This window comes from Tachyglossus aculeatus, chromosome 19 (genome assembly GCF_015852505.1).
Source record: "Tachyglossus aculeatus isolate mTacAcu1 chromosome 19, mTacAcu1.pri, whole genome shotgun sequence".
Lineage (NCBI taxonomy): Eukaryota > Metazoa > Chordata > Mammalia > Monotremata > Tachyglossidae > Tachyglossus > Tachyglossus aculeatus.
The window spans coordinates 7,352,034-7,365,222 of record NC_052084.1 but is presented as its reverse complement, the minus strand read 5'-3'; the positions used below and the strand labels follow the sequence as shown (position 1 = coordinate 7,365,222).

At 44.9% G+C, this 13,189-nt stretch overlaps 1 pseudogene; it reads right to left on the bottom strand.

The window, feature by feature from the left end:
* LOC119940727 overlaps positions 1-13,189 on the bottom strand; it is a 72,927-nt pseudogene that overhangs the window by 32,261 nt on the left and 27,477 nt on the right.

Sequence of the window (13,189 nt, the reverse complement as noted above, 5' to 3'; positions counted from 1 at the left end):
CTGACTGATGCACTCGTTCGTATCTTTGGTCAGGAATTTTCCAAAAGAAAATTATTTTTCTAGCCATATCGGCTCAGGGCCAATTGGGTAGCTAGGAATCATTCCGTTGGGTTGTGCTCTCGCAAGCGTTTAGTTCAGTGCTCTGTACATGGTAATTGCTCAATAAATACCATTGTTTGATTGACTGACTAATGGTTTTGAAGTAGCGCACTCCTTATTCTGAGTAGGTCCCAAGAAATTAGGTAGCAACAGGGGTGGATTTATATCGTTTTCTGACCCAAAGGTACTGAGCTTATCACGGGAGGCAGGCACTATATCATGGAGCCTGGGACTTTGATGGAGCAGAAAGGCAGTCTCAGGTTGGGCGAGGTGGCGGTGGTTTCAACTTCTGCTGGTGCTACTTCCTTTGATTGCTGGATCCTCCTCTTTTTCTCCATGAACTTGCTGTTCTAGGGACCCACTGGAAACTCATCCCAGAGTAGCCCATGGCATTCAGGTATTTCCTGCTCCAAGCCCTCTTCCCCACCTCAGTATCATTCTAAGAGTGTTCATGGCATTTTTCAGCAACCAGGCAGGCTGCCATTATAGGGAGAGAAAGAGTAAAGAGCCGCCTATGACTCAAGCAGCAACCATCAATCCAGATCAAGAAGGAGGCAGCCGCAGAAAACTATCTCAAAGAAAAAATAACCCACTAGTTCCAGCCGATGCTTTTGAGTTCTCCCTTGCTGAACTAGAGCAAATAATGCCAGATCAATCGCCTTTATGTTAGCTGCTTAATGTATGGGATATTTTTAGAATCATTGAAAAAGGTATTGAATAGTTAAGGTCTTTTGGACCTGAAGGCTTATCCATTGTTCGGTCACTTGGTCAGGAAGAAGTCAAATCATATCTGCAAAACAGCCTTAAGACTGCAGCAATTATTATTAATATTCCTTGCATATCTTTGTGGGACATGTGGGGTCCAGCTCTTAGAACAGGGCTTTACACATAGTAAGCGCTTAATAAATGTCATCATTATTATTATTTATGATTCTGAAAAAAGCATTGGTGTGGAAGGATTTATCCTGGGAAGGTCCATAAGATCAAGGGTGGTACTTTTATGTCTGTCTCCCCCTTCTAGACTGTGAGCCCGCTGTTGGGTAGGGACCGTCTCTATATGTTGCCAATTTGTACTTCCCAAGCACTCAGTACAGTGCTCTGCACATAGTAAGCGCTCAATAAATACAATTGATGATGATGATGATGTTGCCAACTTGTACTTCCCAAGCGCTTAGTACAGTGCTCTGCACACAGTAAGCACTCAATAAATACGATTGAATGAATTTGTACATATTTATTACTCTATTTATTTATTTATTTTACTTGTACATATCTATTCTATTTATTTTATTTTGTTAGTATGTTTGGTTTTGTTCTCTGTCTCCCCCTTTTAGACTGTGAGCCCACTGTTGGGTAGGGACTGTCTCTATATGTTGCCAATTTGTACTTCCCAAGCGCTTAGTACAGTGCTCTGCACATAGTAAGCGCTCAATAAATACGATTGATGATGATGATGATGATGATGATGATGATGAGTGTAAAAAACCCTAGGGCTTCAGGCAACTCGGGGGCCTTAAGAACCATTCCAAGGACCAGTTTGAGAAAGAGAACAAGACAGTCTTCAATTCAGAATGTGTCCCACACACCCTGGTTCCTCAGATGAAGGTGCTGAGATTTTCACAGACAAAGAAGACAGCACCTTATCCTTTTCAGGAAAGGCTCCTGGGATACAGACAGGGTATAAGGCTCAGGCAGGTAAGAGGAAATGGGATGGCAAAAGTTATGGTAAGAGCTGTGGAAGGAACTAGGAACTTAATTGTGAAGAGGTAAAGAAGAGGCAAGTGCTGGGATCCAAAAAGAAGACCAGTAACTCCAAACTGGTGAGACGGGAGAAAACTCTACACCATCTGGAGTTGTCAACATAAAGGAAGATACATCAGCAAAGGAAAAGTCCAGGATGAAGAGACACAGGACACTTAGATATCGGCTCAAACCTGCACTGGATCATAAGTAGATCTTAGCTTTGCAATTTCATCCAAAAACTGAATTTTCATTTGGTTATTTTACAACTTAAGCTCGTGGAAGCAGACGACGTGAAGCCACTAAGAGGTGATCTCTAACTCATTAGAATGCTCTGCTCTATATTCCAACAAACCTCTATGAATTTACTTCCCTGAAATTTAGGACTTTTAAAGAGAGATAAAAGCTTAGTTTTGTGTACTCAAACTTGCAGAAACGCAAGAGACCTGATATCGCTCATCTCTATTATAAGGGTGCTACCTCTGGAGACCCAAATCCAGACACACAAATACAGTTTGAGGATCAAAGTATCACAGAAATGTTAAATGTAATGTTTTGACACTGAGACCCACGGGGTAGAATGCTTTTTCTTTTAATCTGCAGAGTAGACTCTGAGAACCCCATAAATTTGTGTTCCTAATAATTATTCTGTGACCTGCTGTGACCTTCTTGTATGGCTTTTCTAAGAAGGTAAGAAAAATATATTGCAGGCTAGAGGATATAATTAGAAGTTACAATCCAAATTCCATGATGATATCTTGGAGCTCTGACATATCTTAAATTAGATAGGCTCATTTTTTCATCTTAAATTTAAAAAATAAGATTTTTTAAATGGTTGATTTTTATCCACCCTGACCCTTCATCAGGTGGTACCAGTAATATGAAGGTTCCTTCATATATCCTTTTTAAATATTCAGGTGAAAGGTGCTAAGTTTGAATAGCAGTTCCTAATATGCTGTCATTTCACATGCATACCCATCTTTGGGGCCCTGCATAGTTTATGCACCACAGTAAGGTTTTTTTGTAGCAAAGGAACCACATAAGTGGATGTTAAGCCCATTTAAAAGGTGAATGCTAAAACCAGGGAAGTAATGGATGTCTTAGGGGCTGGTGTAGAGGAGGCCAAGTTATATCAAGTGTCAAAATATAAATTACAAAGCAATGATGCCTCCAAATGTTGTCCTTCACCCCAAATTTGGAAACACCATCTCTAATTTATTGCATTTAGTCTCCCAGTGACAACAGACAGTTCTCTGGCTCTCCAGTAACCTTCTCACCCAACCCTGAACCCCGGAGTTGGTGATATTTTTGCTCCATTGCTTCGGCTGGAGCATGTAAAGTACCCGATGGCCTGGCCCATTCTGGAACACATGACAAGAGATTTATGAAGCTGGGATTCTCCCCCTCCTCCTCGAGGGCAAAATCTTTAGCTGTTAGCAATAATAACACTTTGTCCTTATCCAACTAAGGATCTCAAAGGGCTCTGTAAACAGCAATCACTTGAAGCTCCAAACACCCATCTCAGCAAAATAGATTTAATGAGGGAATTACACAAGGCCCCTGTCCAAAGGCAGGCGTTAAAAGGCTTCTGATTCTCAAAGTCAAGTGAGCAGTGTTGCCAGCCTCCGGTAAATGCATGCAGATGTGGTGGGTGTCTTGGCTGGGCCTGCCACTGAAAGTTTAGGGGCAGCTGTGCCTGCTACCATCAGAGGGCTGGAAAGGAAAGGACGGGGACGGTCCGTAAAAATGAGCTAAAATGGCCCGTGCCTGTAAAACCCGTAAAAAATCCTGGATATTTGCAAATACTGCAGCAGCGGCAGGCTTCAGGGTGCTGCTATTCCAGCACTTTAGGCAGCAGGCACAGCCATATGAATTTCCAGATGGGAGGTGGCTCTGCCACTGAGCCAAATGATCTTCTCGGCGTGGAGGCAGATCTCGTGGGAGAGGGAGCAGTAGAAAGGAGAATTTATTATGGTATTTGTAAATAATCATAATGATTCTGATATTTGTTTAATAATAATAATAATAATAATGGCATTTATTAAGCGCTTACTATGTGCAAAGCACTGTTCTAAGCGCTGGAAAGGTTACAAGGTGATCAGGTTGTCCCACGTGGGGCTCACAGTCTTAATCCCCATTTTACAGGTGAGGGAACTGAGGCCCAGAGAAGTTAAGTAACTTGCCCAAAGTCACACAGCTGACAACTGGTGGAGACGGGATTTGAACCCATGACCTCTGACTCCAAAGCCCGGGCTCTTTCCACGGCGCCACGCTGCTTCCCCATAGCTGCTTAGTGCTTACTATGTGCTAAGCACTGGGATAGAGACAAGATAATAAGGTTGGATATAGTCCCTGTCCCACGTCTCACAGTCTTAATCCCCATTTTACAGATGAGATAACGGAGGCACAGAGAAGTTATGTGACTTGCCCAGGGTCACACAGCAGACATGTCGGAGCTAGGATTAGAACCCATGTCCTCTGACTCCCAGGCTTGTCGTCCTTCCATTAGGCTACCCTGACAAGCGGCTTGTCTCAGAGTCCAGTTTAAGCTATAAGGTCATGGTCAATATTTCAAGGGTGCCCTGGAAGCAGCACATCAAAAATCATCATCAATGGTATTTATTGAACACACTATGTGCACAGCACTGTACTAAGCACTTGGAACAAGACCAGTCCCCTTTCTCCAACCCAGACAACCTGACAGGGCCTTACCAGCCACCCTCCATCAAGATCAGGGACTAAGCCTTGCTTTTCCTTTAAAGTCTCTCAGTCCTTAATACTGGAGCACTATATAATGGGTGCTCAGTAAATGCTATTGACTTCCCAGTGGATTTGTTCAGGCATTTCTAGTTCAGGAGCTGGGTCCTGGGAAAATTAAGATCATAGCAGAGTCAAGGTGTTGACTGCTCCCTGTACCCTAGACCATCAGCAGGGCCTAAGAAGTCAACAGGTAAAAAAAAATCAGGAAAAAGACTATTTCTTGCAATCCCAGAACCAAGGCCCTTCAGATCTACCTCTCTTCTAGGACTGCTTTCATTTTTATAATACATTTATTTTCAAACTATATTTGTGTGTCTAGATTGGAGTCTCTAATACATTTATTTTCAAACTATATTTGTGTGTCTAGATTGGAGTCTCCAAAGACAGCACCCTTGCCTGCTTCTTAGGATTCAGTATCAACCCGAGCTCAGACTGGGAAGTACTGAAGACTTGATCTATCCAAAAAATTTTCTGCCCTGACTGAGGTACTGAATTCCAGGGCTTAAACTGGGAATTGCCTGTTTTACACAGACTACTCATTACCTACTTAGCCTGCCCATTATATCTTTCTTACACACAGAGAGAGAGAGAGAGAGAGAGAGAGAGAGAGAGAGAGAGAGAGAGAGAGAGAGAGAGAGAGAGAGAGATGGGGGAGGGAGAGAGGGGAGAGGGAGAGAAAAGAGGGGATGGCCCCTGGATGAAGACTTCCTGATCACCGGAGTCCGAAATGGAAATAGGCCCATGGAAGCCACACTGAGCCAGTGGCAGGGTAAAGAAGAAGCTCCCCTTCTCTAGTTCTTCCTCCCATGGCCTAGCGCTTCCACCTGGAACAACTGAGACACTTTGGCTTGGCAGTTTCGTCAATGCCCATTATGCAACCAACAACTCTGCAGCCCTCCCTGTTCCCATCTTGCTGCATTTTTCTGAGAGAAATAAAATATTTCATTGCCAATAAAAGGCCACCTACTTCGCAGACAAGAAAACCACTTAGCTGAACCCCAGCTGGGGCCCTCGCCTTCTATGTGCTGTATAGTTTCTGCAAGTGTACAAATCTAAACTGATTGCGCAGAGCTGGGGGAAAGGCAGGAAAAGGAAAGAACCACAGGAAAAAAAATAGAAAACTATTTCAGAATTTGTTAGACCCTATTAGGCTTTCTTGTACCCCATATGGCACCAGTGGTCTTGCTTGCAACAGGATTTCTTTATAATACGAACCTCCAGTGCAAAATTAAATTGTTAAATCTATCCTAGGAGTATGGGTCTCATGAACCCGTGGAAAATCACAACCCCTTTCTTAACTAAGAATCCAGTTGCCCCAACCTGGCCTACAAATATCAAATTACGACAGGAAACCAAGTTTTACTTTGTCAGAGAGGACAAGGCTTCAATCACATAGCATGCTGTGTGTATTCCCCAAGAACACAAAAATGCATTCAGCCTGGGACATCTGCTTTCCCTCTTAGGATTTCTGAATGAACTAAAACAAAGAACCATGCCTGAAAATCAATCAATCAATCATATTGGGAATTGGGACACTGAAAAACAGTGTCCTGAAACTCCAGGGATACCAGCATGCTGAGAAGGAGTAAATAATAAAAGGTAACAACAGTAGTGATATTCTACCCCATCAAGAATGCACTTGAAAAGTATTTACAAAACATTAAGCTTCTTCTGACCTCACCTCATCCCTGTGAGATGAGACACATATCATTACCTGCCACGTACAGAGAAACTGAGATTCAGAGAGATTAAGTGACTTGTCCAAAGTCACCCAGCAAGTTACCGGAATTAAAGCCTGGGCCTTCCTACCCCATGCCCCCATCCACAAGTCGCAATGAGAACTCATTAAGCCTGGAACATTCCACGGCTTCAAGCATGAGAGTCCTCCAACCTGTCCCAAATACGATCACTGCATCATACTTGACTGGAGGAACCTCAGCATATGACTAGATATTTTTACCAGGAAAATCGAGATGAGAATGGGCAATCAGGCTGAGTTACTATGAGCTCTAGGAAATACAAAATGATTGAATGTTAGTAATGCAGCACTACTCAGCATTGCAGTTCTATGGGTTTGTCACCTTTCCCGCCCAGTGGGGCACCTGAGGCACTGAGGAAGCACAGACAACTCCTGCATTCCAACAAGGGACTGGTTAGTGCACTGGTACAGGAATCTAGGGCACTTTGGTAGAAAGGAACGAAATGTCTCCGAAGGACCTAAGAGTTTCCTTTCAGTGTCCACCTTCCTATGTGCAAGGGAGGGATTTTGGTCATTTGGCTTGGGAGAGTCCCTCTGTGCTGGAACTGCTTTCGGATACTTCCCCCCAAATAATTCCAGAGATGCTTCCGCATCTCTCAACTGTTGCCAAGCAAGCAGTCAGTGAGGTATCTACTACTCAGCCCCAGGGAGCAGTCGGTGAACGTGAGACCTGCTACTGAAGCATGAGGCCACAAGCTAATCCTTCAGGTATTCAGCTGTTTGAGCAATAGACCACTGATCTTAGATGGGCATTTGAGTGGCTGACCCATAACTGGCCGAAGGTGAAAAGACTGAGGGTCTGGAGGCCAATCCCAGCCTCTGAGCTCTCCCAAGCACATGGTAAAGTTCTCTGCACAGAGTAAGGGCTCCATAAATACTATTCATTGATTGATTCTGGGGCATCTGAATGGGACCCCTGGGCCTCCATCAATCTCTACCTGCAGGAATTAAACGTTCCTGGGGGCCAATCCAGCGGAAGGCAGAAATCCAGCACTCCCTAGTCATTCACATCTTGGATTCCCGTCTCTCAAGAGGACGTTATCTTTGCCAGTTCTTTGAACCCCTGGGATTCTGGATCCCCATGGGTCCCATTTTAAAGAAGAAAAATGTAATTTTCAAACTCTAAATCTTTTTTTCCTTTGAGTGACCATGCTAGGCAAGTTAGCCTGGCTTGTCAATCCAGTGCTTAAGTACAGTCTCTCACACACAGTAAGCGCTAAACAAATACCATAATAATAATAATATTTATTGAGTGCTTACTGCGTACAGAGCATTGTACTAAGCTTTAGGGAAAGTATGATTCAATAGAGTTGGTATATGCGATCCCTGCACGGAAGAAGCTTCCGTGTATGCAGAGCAAAGCCAACCTGGGTCGGGTCCTCCTCCCCCTCCCCTGTTTGAAAGGAAAGCCCTATGATGCCTCCCTACCGTGGGCCGCTTCCAGATGATGCCTCTTGTGTGGGGTGAGTAGGGTCCCAGCTCCTTATACCCTAGAGCCGAAGGGCATGCCGGAAATTCCACATCCTTAAACAGAGTCCCTGACTTCAGGCACTGCTTCCTCAGGGCTTCAAAGTCCTGGTCCAGGTACTTCACAGCATTCCAGATGGAGCCAAGCCCCTCCAATTCGGCATGCTGACTGGACCCTCCGGCTGCAGAAGCTGCCATCGCTGCCGGCCGGGCAGTACGGAGCTGCTGTGACCACGCACGGCTCGGTCCCTCTAGGAAATAAACAGGAGGATTTAAAGCAGAGGCCTGGAGGAGGAGGGGCAAGTAAACATTACACTGGGGCCCTGGGCACCTAGGGAGCATGAATCACAGGCCAACACATCCCTGAAGCAAATATGTACCCAATATAAAAGGAAGGGGAAAGAGTCAAGCACCTTCCGGGATGGAATTTGCAGGACCAACTGCTCGGCCCCCTCCACTATGCTGAGTGGTCTAAGAGCTTTTCAGGGCCCTATCCCAGAGCAACACATGAAAACTCCATTAAGTGGATCATTTCCTCCTTGGGAAGACACCACGTTCCACTCCCAGCTCCCCTGTTGATTGGCATTTTTCCAAATGAGGCAGGCTTGTGGTGAAGACTAGGAGAACTGGTTTTGCTAATTTGGGACCCACATTTGAGGATTCTAGTTTTGAAAAAAAGAGACAGAAAGCCCCTGGGGTTGTTGGCTTCCAGTAAATCCCAGCTCCATGTCTGGTGGGGGAGGCAAGGGAAGCAAATGTCTGGGATCATAAGTGGGGATACAGCCCTATTGGATTATAGTGACTGATGACCCTCTCCCCATCCATCCTGGGTGGGGAGAATATATATCTCAGGTGAAAGAGTCCTTTCATTCCTAGGCACAGGAGTGAATTGTCATTGATATACACTGTCCAGTGCTGCCCAGCTGAGAAGTGACCATAACTGGAAGGGAAGGGAAAGGAGATCATTTGGTTCACTTTGACACATTTTTGTTTGATTCACTGACATTTTCCCATGACCCGCTGAAGTCCTAGAACAAAAATTTGTTCCCTCAGGTAAGTCCCTGAGCCTGGAGAGAGGCTGTTACGGACAAGGTAATATGATGCCCTGTTCGCTGAAGAGTTTTTCTGAGGTTCTGGGGAATACAGGTCCTGCCACCTGGAAGGCAGATTTCACATTAACAAAAAATAAAATAAAAATCCATTAATCACAAAAGGGTTTGGCCCCTCCCATCCGAATTACCAGGATTTATCTGTGTGAATAAAGTGACTGTATTTTCTGGAGTTTAAAATGGCAGGGAACCGGTCAGTGGATCATAGGGACTGAGTTCTTTCACAACCCTGCTGCTGCTGATTATTCCTGGCTGAACGGTTTCCAGAGTAGGGCTGCAGCAGCAGTAAGGATCTGGGAAACTGTAGGGGTGGCTACACTTGCCTGCCATTGTTTTTTATCTTCTTCTAATGCTTCTTCTCAGCTCTGCACTGAGTGTGCCTCTGTGTGTGTGTGTGTGAACCCATCCTCTCCCCTACCCCCCACGCCTGCATGGCTACCTCCATCTCTCATACTCATTTGGCAGCTTTTCTAAGTAGTGGCTACAACAGGGAAGCAATAGGGTCAAGAGAACAGAGCTTGGGGCGAGGAGTCTGAGGACTTTCATTTTAATGGCAGCTCAGCTACTCGCCAGATCTATGACCATAGTCAAGTCTTTTAACTTCTCTGTGCCTCAGTCTCCTCAACTGTAAAATGGGATGAGTACCTGTTCTCCCTCCTGTGAGCCCCATGTGGGATAAGGATTGTGTCTGAACCGATTACCTTGTATCCATCCTCAGTGCTTAGTGCACGTGGCACAACAATTTAATCAGTCATTTATTCAGCACCTACTATGTGCAGAGCACTGTAATAAGGGCTTGGGTGAGTACAATTCAACAGAATTAGTAGTCGTGTTTCCTGCCCTTAATGAACTTACAATCTACTTGGAAATACCACTATTATTATTATTACAACCATTGCGTACTGGACAGTTATAAAAGACTTTATGATTCACTTCACTTTGATCGTGCCACTTTCATTTTAATTTATTTTAATCTATCCCATCCCCTCCCACCCTAGGCAAACTGGTCTTGGTGTCTGCGTGAATGTGTGTGTGTGTGTGTGTGTGTGTGTGTGTGTGTTCCTTTTAACGTTGTGCCTGGTTGAGGGTGGATGTCTGTTGTTCTCACCTATGTGTATCTACCTACTTCAATCTTTCTCTCTCAGTGTTTGTACAACACTCCATCTCTTTAGACCTCCTTCTCCCTTAATATGCTTTTTATTCCTTTCCCCCCAATGCTGCCAGAAGCTTGGTGACTCCCACCCTTGTCAGCATGGGCCTCATCCCATTTGGAGCTCCAGAAAATAAGGTCATTTTACCTTCTAGAGCAAGGTGGTTGAGACTCTTCCTCTATCTTTTCAGATAGGCAGCCAGTACGGAAAAGTTTGCCCTTGTCTGTTTCTGTCAATCCAGATAGCTGTCACGGACATAGCATATGCACACAGTGAAGGAAGAGAGCTCTTTTACAGATAGAAAATCTCCAAATTTCAGTGTAGGAGCTGGAGGACTCGCCTTGAAAATAGCTTCTGACTCACAGCAGGATTTTCCTAATGGGAACTGTCTCAGCCAACACCTAAGGTGGCAGTCTCCTCCTCCTCCTCCTCTTCCTTTCCAACGTGGGTGAAGCTGGGTGTCCAAAATGCCTGCTACCTTTCCCTGACCATTGTTATTCTCGGCCAAGTTCCTCCTGGAATGTCCAATTCTGCACTGTCGCTTCTGCCACACAGATAAATCGCTCCAACTGTGCTTCAAGGCCTGTGTGTGTTTTTCAGAACAAGTGAAGTTTGCAGAGCTCACCGAAGGGCTTGAGAGCAACTCTAGAAAAGGGCTGGGTGGAAGCCAGAAAGTAGGAAACCCCCTGGGGAGCTAGGAGAGGTGATTTTGAAGCTCCTTTTTAGCTCTGAGGTGCTACGATTCTCTGTACTGGAGCAGAGAATGTTAATGTTAGTAGTGTTGGGAGGGAGTTAAAGTGCCTAATTATCTATTATCCTGTTTTATACTGGGCAGTCCGGTTTTCAGCTAGCCCGTCCCCTGTTCCAGTACTGATACTGCACGGGGCACCTCTATGTCTGATAATTTTATTTTTAAACAACCAGCTTCCCTCCACCTCGTCATCTATCGCCTCATCCCAGGGTTTGAAAACTGTGTCCATGTTTACAGGATCCTGGGAGAAAAACGAAACAGCTCTGGAGAAAGGGAAACGATCAAGGATCAACCCGCAGGAACCCTGGTGTCCCGACTATTTACCAGGTGAACAGTCAGAGAGATTTCTAGGCTGGGTTGGCTGAGAGGAGGATGCTGATACAGAAGCACCATCTATGGGCAGTGAAGGAGACAAACTAATAACAAAATTGGAATCCGATTTCAATGGGCAGAACAACTTGGAGGTCCCTGGGATTGCTATCCAAGAACCTCCGCTATTAGGGGGCCCTGAGGAGAGGGAATTACTCCTATCTCAAGACCAATCAGCTCCACTAAAATACTCCACTGAACTCCACTAAAGTCTTTTAGACTGGGAGCCCACTGTTGGGTAGGGACTGTCTCTATAGGTTGCCAACTTGTACTTCCCAAGCGCTTAGTACAGTGCTCTGCCCACAGTAAGCGCTCAATAAACACGATTGATGATGATGACTAAAGTAGAGCCAGAGTGGGGAGAAGTGACAGCAGTGGTGGCAGCAGTAGCATAATAGATCCCAATTTGCCCCAGAAGATTGAAATTCGGGCCACTTAGCTATATTATTATGGTACTTGTTAAGGACTTACTATGGGTGGAACAGCGCTGGGGTAACAACAACAATGTTGGCATTTGTTAGGTGCTTACTATGTGCAAAGCACTGTTCTAAGCGCAGGGAGGGATACAAAGTGATCAGGTTGTCCCATGTGGGGTTCACAGTCTTAATCCCCATTTTACAGATGAGGTAACTGAGGCTCAGAGAAGTTAAGTGACTTGCCCAAGGTCACACAGCAGACATGTGGCGGAGTCAGCATTCGAACCCATGACCTCTGACTCCAAAGCCTGGGCTCTTTCCACTGAGCCACGCTGGGTAGATACAAGGTAATCGGGGTCAGACACAGTCCCTGCTCCAAACTGAGCTCACAGGAGGCAGAGAAGGCATTGAATCCCCATTTTATAATCTCTCCAGTTTAGGGCCCAAATTAGCCATCTTGTATTTAATAATAATAATTTATTATAATATGGTACTTTATGTAAGCACTGTGTGCCAGGCAGTTTACTAAGTGCTGAGGTGAATACAAGCAACTGGGTTGGACACAGTCCTTGTCCCAATGTGGGGCTCACAGTCTCAATCCCCATTTTACAGATGAGGTAACTGAGGCACAGAGAAGTGAAGCGACTTGCCCAAGGTCACACAGCAGACAAGTGGCGGAACTGGGATTAGAACCCATGATCTTCTGACTCCCGGGCCTGTGGTCTATCCACTACACCACATTGCTTCTCGCTACACCGTGAAAATATGGAATTAGAAACTTCATCCAGATTCCCAATCAATTGCAGGAATTTATTGAGCACTTGCAGTATATAGTGCACTGTACTAAGTGCTTGGGAGACGGCAATAGAGTAAATAGAAGTGACCCCTGACCTCTAGATAGATCTACATAATGATCAAAGTCAGGATTTAATTAATACCCTATATTGGAAATGATCACAACAGATATTACTAAAGTTGAGATCACTGAGATATTATTTAGAGCCACTGAGATTCAAGCCATAAAGAGCCAAATGGATAAACTTGCTACCAGAATTCAAACACCACATATTTTAGCCATGTAGCTGCATGTAGGTTGGTAAATAGGTTAAATCCAAAATAAACCCCAATTAAAATAGACTAAGTTAGTTTTCTCTATCTTCCTTTTTATCCCGGGTATAGCTTAAGTAGAGTTAAATATATGACTGCATGAAGTTCCTTTTCTGGTAGACCTCAAAAAAAAAACAACAGGCAGGGACACACTCCACAGCCAAAAAGTGCCAACTCCCTGACTTCCCTTTGCTTAACACTCAGGAGAATTCAGCTCCAAAACCAGGGGGGCGGGAAGGGCGGGGAGGAGAAACACGGAGCCTTCCCACAATCGGCAGAGAAGCCAGCCTCCTCCTAGAATATTCCAAATAATTCTGGAGGGAACTTTATCCTTTTGCCAGCCCTGTGCCCTAGGTCCCTGTGAGCACAGAGTACAGGCACCATTTCCAAACCACAGAACTGGACAGCAGGAGCCTAGGCAGAGTAGGGCTAAGGGCTTAAAATAAAAATACTGACGTAAA